At 51.5% G+C, this 7,177-nt stretch overlaps 1 pseudogene; it reads left to right on the top strand.

Moving 5' to 3' along the window:
- Positions 1 to 1,223: 1,223 nt before the first annotated feature.
- Positions 1,224 to 4,906, top strand: LOC133339921 (complement C1q tumor necrosis factor-related protein 5-like; annotated as a pseudogene).
- The last annotated feature ends 2,271 nt before the right edge of the window (positions 4,907 to 7,177 follow it).

Raw genomic sequence — 7,177 nt, forward strand, 5'->3', positions numbered from 1 at the left:
GAGGTCTGGGCCAAGTTGGAAATGGAGGAGCACGTGACCCGAGTAACGTTTAAAAGGGGAGACGGGGGAGAGGATTCCAGTGACTCGGTGACCAACGCTGAGCACCGACAACCTGCGTTAGCAGGACGCTCAGCTGCTACGTACGGTGGAGCGAAAGAAAATTCAACTTACCGTACGTATAAAGACTCACACAGAGACCCATAGACTCATCACACACAGACCCATAGACTCACACAGAGACCCATAGCCTCACACAGAGATCCATAGCCTCACACAGAAACCCATAGATTCCTCACACATAGACCCATATATTACTCACAGGAACCCATAGACTCACAAAAGACCCATAGCCTCACATAGAGATGAGTCCACTCACACATAGACCCAAACACACCACATAAATCAACAGACTCACACTGGGACCCGTAGACTCACACAACCCATAGATGTACACAGAGATCCTAGCATCACACAGAAACTCATAGACTCACACGGAGACCCATAGACTCATTACACATACCCCACAACTCACACGTATATCCACAGACTCACACTGGGACCCGTAGACTCACACAGACCCATAGATGTACACAGAGATCCATAGCCTCACAAAGAAACCCAAAGACTCACACAGACCCATAGAGGCACACAAAATTAAAAGACACACAGAGACCCGTAGACTCACATGAAGACGAGTTGACTCACACATAGACTCACAAAATGACTCATAGACTCCACAATAACTCACAAATGACGACTCACAAAGGGACCCGTATAATCATATAGACCAACAAACTCATACATAGATCCACAAACTCACACAGGGACTCGTACACTTACACAAAGATCCATAGCCTCACACAGAGATCCATAGACTCATACAAAGATCCATAGCCTCACACAGAAACCCGTAGATTCCTCACATAGAGACCCATATTACTCACAGAGACCCACAGACTCACAATAAGACCCATAAACTCACAAAGAGACCCGTGAACTCACATTGAGACGAGTAGACTCACACAAGGACCCACTGCCTCGCACAGAGACGAGGCGACTTACACATAGACCCGCATTTGTGATGGGCAGGGCGCTTGTGAAAAAAGAGCTACTATATAGCAGCTCATTAATACCTTACTTGGTAAAATAAAATAATAATTCGTGTTTAAATCCATCCTGTGTACCAGGCGAGCTAGTTAACATCTCGCCACTGCTGTCCCCAGATGTCCATCTCGGCCCTGCCGCTGCTGCTGCTGGGGGTGGTGGTGGTGAGCCCAGCAGGAGAAGACCATCTGCGCGGGCATCAACGGGATCCCCGGTCAGCCCGGAGCCCCGGGGCAGCACGGGACCCCTGGGGCCCCCGGGAGGGACGGCAGAGACGGTGAGGGGTCGGGTCCCAGAGAATCCCCCACGGTGCGCTGGTGGTGCGACGCGATCACTCACTCGCTCACTCGTTCACTCACTCGTTCACTTGCTCACCATTGTTCACTCGTTCACTCACTCACTCATTCACTAACTAATTCACTCACTCATTCACACTCATTCACTCACTCATTCACTCACTCATCGTTCACTCGCCATGTCATGCACTCGATCGTTCACTCACTCATTATCGTAGGAGAGTGTCTCGTGTGGAGTAGAGTGAGATGAGAGGGCAGAGGCAGGAGAGTGCGTGGAGGGGATATGAGTGAGATGAGAGGGGAGAGGTAGGAGAGTGCGTGGAGGGGAGTGAGATGGGTGGGGAGAGGCAAGGAGAGTGCGTGTTGGGAGTTGAGTGAGATGAGAGGGGAGGTAGGAGAGTGAGTGGAGGGACGTTGACTGAGATGAGAGTGGAGAGGGATGAGAGTGAGTGGAGGGAGTAGAGTGAGATGACAGGGCAGAGGCAGGGGAGTGCGTGGAGGGGAGTAGAGTGAGATGAGAGTGGAGAGGCAGGAGAGTGAGTGGAAGCGAGTGGTGTGAATTGAGAGTGGCTTGAGTAGCGGACGAGCCATGCTTTGTTCTTCTCGCAGGCGTTACCGGAGCACCCGGAGCCAAGGGAGACCTCGGGGCTCGAGGCTTGACTGGAGACCCAGGTGGGACTGTGACACTGACTCGTGTGCTCCTAGCAGCTGATTCTATGTATTTATTTTATTACCAAGTAATCCTCACTGAACTATGCGTAGTGGCGTAACGTTCGCAGGGTTTGCAAACAGCAGTTGCATTCATGTACGGGGTTGCAAACAGTGAGGTCAGCTCAGGACGAGCAGGTGCAGGCGGGTGGCCTGGGAGACAGCAGACAGAGAGACGCCAACAATTAGGGAACGAGGCAGTGATTGGCTGGCTGCAAATGCAAACGCGGGTAGGTGTCAAGGAGGCGAGAGATAGTGAAGATGAGGGTGAGAACACGTGCAAGAGGCGTCCGGAAGACGCTGGCTTAATGAGGGCCACCTGAGGGCACATAATTAGGAGGGAGATATAAGAGGAACTTGTGAAGCAAGTTGGTTGGAGATGAAGCAGTTGGTTGGAGATGAAGCAGTGAACAGTATTCAAGAGAAGTACGGTACCTTGCCCTCCACACCTCGTCCTCCCCAGAGATGATGGCTGATCCCCCGCTGGGGGAAAGGGCGAGACACGCTATCAGTGGAAAGACTAGCGGAAAATCTTTAGTTTGAGTGTGATAGGCTTTAGTGGTGAGAAGCTAGCAGAGTGTACAGAGAGAGTCCGTGACAGCCTAGGAGAGCGGGGAGTAACAGGCTAGCGGAGGAAGAAAGAAAGAGTTTGCGACATGAGTACGTGGTGTTGAACGTGAGGAGCATCCGTGTGAGACGCTGTGAATAAAGTAACTCAGGAGAAAAATACGAAGTTTTCCGCGTTAATAAACACCACGCGACATATGTAACTCTTGTTCAGAAGCGACCTGGCCACACGTAATGATAGCTCGACGAAGTGGACTTATCATCACGTGGACATAAATTCAGATAAATACATGTAAACATGTGGAGGGTGGAAAATCGGAGGACCCAGTGAAAAATCCACACAACAACGGGAGAGACGCATGCAAACTCCAAATAAACAGCTGGCGTCAGGAATGCGATCGAGCGCACGACCTCCTGTAAACCAGGCTGCATGTGCCACGAAGCGATGTATCACCTCTCCTATACTTTTTTACGTGAAGTTAAAAGACACCAATTGTGCAGGTTTGGCTCACCGTCATCAACATGGGTGCAGAATTGCCCCATCTCTCGGTTTGAGAGTGGGGATAAATATACAAAAATCCCCCGTATAGCCTTATCAGACTGTTGTGGCAAGTGCTGTTAGTGAGCACCGATGAAGGCCGGCATGCCTTTGTCTCCCAAGTGGCGTTGTGCACACATTGCACCAGGTAATCATTTGAGGCTGAGTCGACCTAGGGAAGGAGTCCCAGGACTGGTTCAGATATTCGTCGCTTGTGTTGACCATGAGCGGGAATCGCACTCAGGTCTCTGCTGGGTTCATAGTGCTAACCGCTACACTACTGTGGGTTAACACACGCACATGCACACGCCGTGCGTTTGGACCGTGTTGTCCGACTAGGTCTGCCAGGAAAGCTGGGCCCTCTTGGCCAACCAGGGCTCGCGGGGACTCCGGGAGTCGCAGGTGAGCAGGGCGAAAGAGGCGAGAAAGGCGAGCGGGGAGAGAGCGGCGTGGGGCCCAGGTCGGCCTTCTCTGCGAAGGTCGACACTTACACGCCGGCGGCCGGCTCCCCCGTGACGTTCAACGTCATCATCACCAACCCGCAGGGCCACTACAACCCCGGCACAGGGAAGTTCACCTGCGCCCATCCAGGCGTCTACTATTTCACGCTGTACGCGCACCCCGGTGAAAAGTACATTGTGGTTATGATCATGAAAAACGGGAACATCATCTCTAAGGTGTGCGGTGAGAAATTCAACGCAATAAGTGGCAGCGTCGTGCTGAGTCTCAAAGCCGAGGACGAGGTTTGGCTGGAGTTGGAGGCTCCGCACATTAATTTGTTCTTCAACGTGCACAGAGACTCGGTGTTCAGCGGCTATATCCTGTACTCCGAGTGAATCATTTTGTTTCCATCAGCGCATCAGGCAATACAGATTGGGAACACATTAACACACGCATATGCACCCCTGCCCCCGTGTTAAACAAAGCTTTTGGGCAACATCTCAGAAAAATACCCAACAAACATCTGCAAATATACTCAGCTTGCCCAATGCTGTGGTAATGATTGCAAATTTTCGGATGTGAGATGTTCTCACCAGAGGCAAAATAGGCCCGGCACTTCTTCTCAGCCACCTCCCTCCTTGTGAGTCACGGTGTCTAGGGGATTATGAATCGGTTAGACAATGCGCAGAGACATAGCTGCTTGCACCAACTGAAAAAGTCCTGAAACCTCACAAATTTTCCCATCCGGCATCGGCAGTGAAGGGGGAAATATTCCAATTCCAGCTGATAGCTACGAGAGTTGCTCATTTCTAACATGGGAGAGAGAGGACTTCGGATCTATTTTCTCTCCCGTGCAATTCTCTCAATATTTTTCATCGGAAGGAAACGTAAAGAAGGACAATAACTCGATCTGGAATACTGGGAATTTTAACAAGATTTGTAATGCAGTAACTATGCCTTGGTTCGTTATGCACAAGGACGTGAACCAACTGTGGCAGATAATAATTTTCTTGACAACCAAGTAAAACCAACTCTTCAAACTCTCGGCGACAGTAATAGCACGCGTCTACAGAACCCTGCAGTTCACCGACTTCACGCAGCGACCCCCGTGTCGACAATGACGGAACACCACAGCGACTTACACAGATAGAGACCACCGCGGGGACCATTCACACCAACCCTGACGCAGGCCTCAACTCCTGGGCGACGAGGCAACGTACCAGAAGCCCAGGGTACGCAAATTCACCGTCGAGGTCGACTACAGCGTCAGGGACCCCCCCCCAGGACTCAACGGGAGAGCCGTACTCCCAACATGTTACGCAGAATCAACCTCGGTCTTGCATTGCACTCACAACAGCGCTCTTAAGGGATCTATGTAGCAGCAGTTGGGAGCTGGACCGGCACTGCCTGAATCTCTGTGGCATTCAGGAGGTCCGGTGGACCGGCTCTGGCTCCTGCCACCATGAGGGGGGATGGTCCTCTACTCGGGGCAGGAGACTGCCAAACAAAATGGTGTGGCTCTACTTATGAACAAAATAATGAAGGGGGCGTGGGGCCGTGTCGGTGAGGTGTGGGAAGCTATAAGCCACAGGCTACTTTGTGCTCGCCTTCCCATCAACCAGAGGCAAGGAGTGGTGGTGGTTATTTATGCCCCCACCGAAGACGAACATCCGTGGAGGGATGCAGGCAAGGCCGATGAGTCAGATGCCTTCTATGACCTCCTGTCACAGGTGCTGGCTAAAGTGGCCCCTCGGGATAGAGTCATCTTATTGGGTGACTTCAATGCCTGATGCAGGAACCTGGTCTGGATTTATTGGAAGGCATGGGCCAAATCAGCTCAATAACAACGGCAGGAGGCTGCTAAGCCCACGGGCTTGTAATTACCAACACGCTGTTCCGGCATCGGCGCATCCACACAACATTATGGATGCATGCCTGGTCCAAGCAAGAACATCTGCTGGACTACATAGTGATGGAACAGCGGATGCGAGCCCATGTTCTTGACACCAGGACCTACCGTGGAACTGATCTGCCATCTGACCATCGACTTGTCATCTGTAAGATGCACCTGCCATTCTTCCACTCCGGTGATGGGTGTACACACAGGACACCGATTCCAACTTAAGGTGGCCTGGTCTCATCTAGCTGATGGAAGTTGCCAGCGAGAATTTCATCATCGCTTGCGGCAGGGGTTGGCATCGTCCTCCACTCTTGGTTGACAGAGGAGGTGTTCAGGATGGTTGAGAAAAAGCGACAGGCCCACCCTAATCGTGATCCAATCTCCGACCCCCAGGAACAGGTTTGCAGATTTGCTGAGCATTTCTGTGAGGTCCTGGGGGAGGGCAAATCCCTCGACATGGAAAACATCATGGGACAAAGTGGGGATGACCCTGCTGAGGCTGCGGTGCCTAAAATATTGGAAGAGGTCACCCCTTGTGAGTGGCTGGCTGAGGTACCATCTGTTGACGAAGTACTGAAGGCGGTCCAGAGTCTGAGACCAGAAAAGGCACCGGGCAGAGATGATCTCCCAAGCAAAATGCTGAGGGTGTGTGGCGTTTGTGCGCAGACTGCCCTATGTGACATCATAACAACAGTCTGGACCGCTGGAAGGGTTATGCAGGATTGGATAGATGCCCTGGTGGTCCCCTTCTTTAAGAAGGCCACACAAACTGTAACAACTACAGGGGCATCTCACTCCTCAGTGTGCCGGGTTAGGTCCTGGCAAGGATTATTCAACATTGCCTTGCTCGGCACGCTGAGGAGAGGCTTGCGGAGCCCCAATGCGGTTTCAGGAGTGGACAGTCCTGCACAGATGCCATATTTGCTGTCCATCTGCTACATCAGCGGAGTAGGGGATTCAAACAAGACCTACATCTCTGCTTTATTGAACTAGTCAAGGCCTATAATAACATCAGTAGGCCTGGGCTCTGGGTTGTTCTTCGTTCTTTCGGAGTCCCTGACCCGCTGCTCACTATCATTAAAGACCTTCATGATGATGAACGGGCCCAGGTAAAACTATGTGGCTGGGAGTCAGAGCCATTCCTTGTACACCTTGGGGTGCGACAAGGATGTTCTCTGGTTCTCACATTATTTAACATCTATTTTGACCACGTAGTTCGTAAAGCCTTCAATAGCTGTACTGGAGGAATTTTCATTTGGTACAGATACAATGGGAGGCTGCCCGGGTGCGGTCAAGGAATGTCTCCCTATTGGTCAACCACATTATGTATGCTGATGATTTGGTAATTGCTGCTCATTCAGAGGAGGAGTTGGAGACACTGCTGCTAGAGCGTGCCACTAAGAGGTGGGGCTTCACCATCAGCCCCACCAAAACTAAGCACCTGCCTGGGTATTTTGTACCATCGGACACTCCACCCCCACAACTCCCAATCGGTGATGGGGTAGTTGTAGAGAGAGTTTCCCATACTTGGACTGTGCTCATTACCGGCACCGGTTTAACAGCAGAGGTCTCACTCCGAATCAGTCGAGTGGCAATATCTTTTAATCGGTTGCGTAACGCTGT

This window comes from Lethenteron reissneri, unplaced genomic scaffold, assembly GCF_015708825.2.
Source record: "Lethenteron reissneri isolate LAM-NWPU_2019-01 unplaced genomic scaffold, ASM1570882v1 scaffold_562, whole genome shotgun sequence".
Taxonomy (NCBI): Eukaryota; Metazoa; Chordata; class Hyperoartia; order Petromyzontiformes; family Petromyzontidae; genus Lethenteron; species Lethenteron reissneri.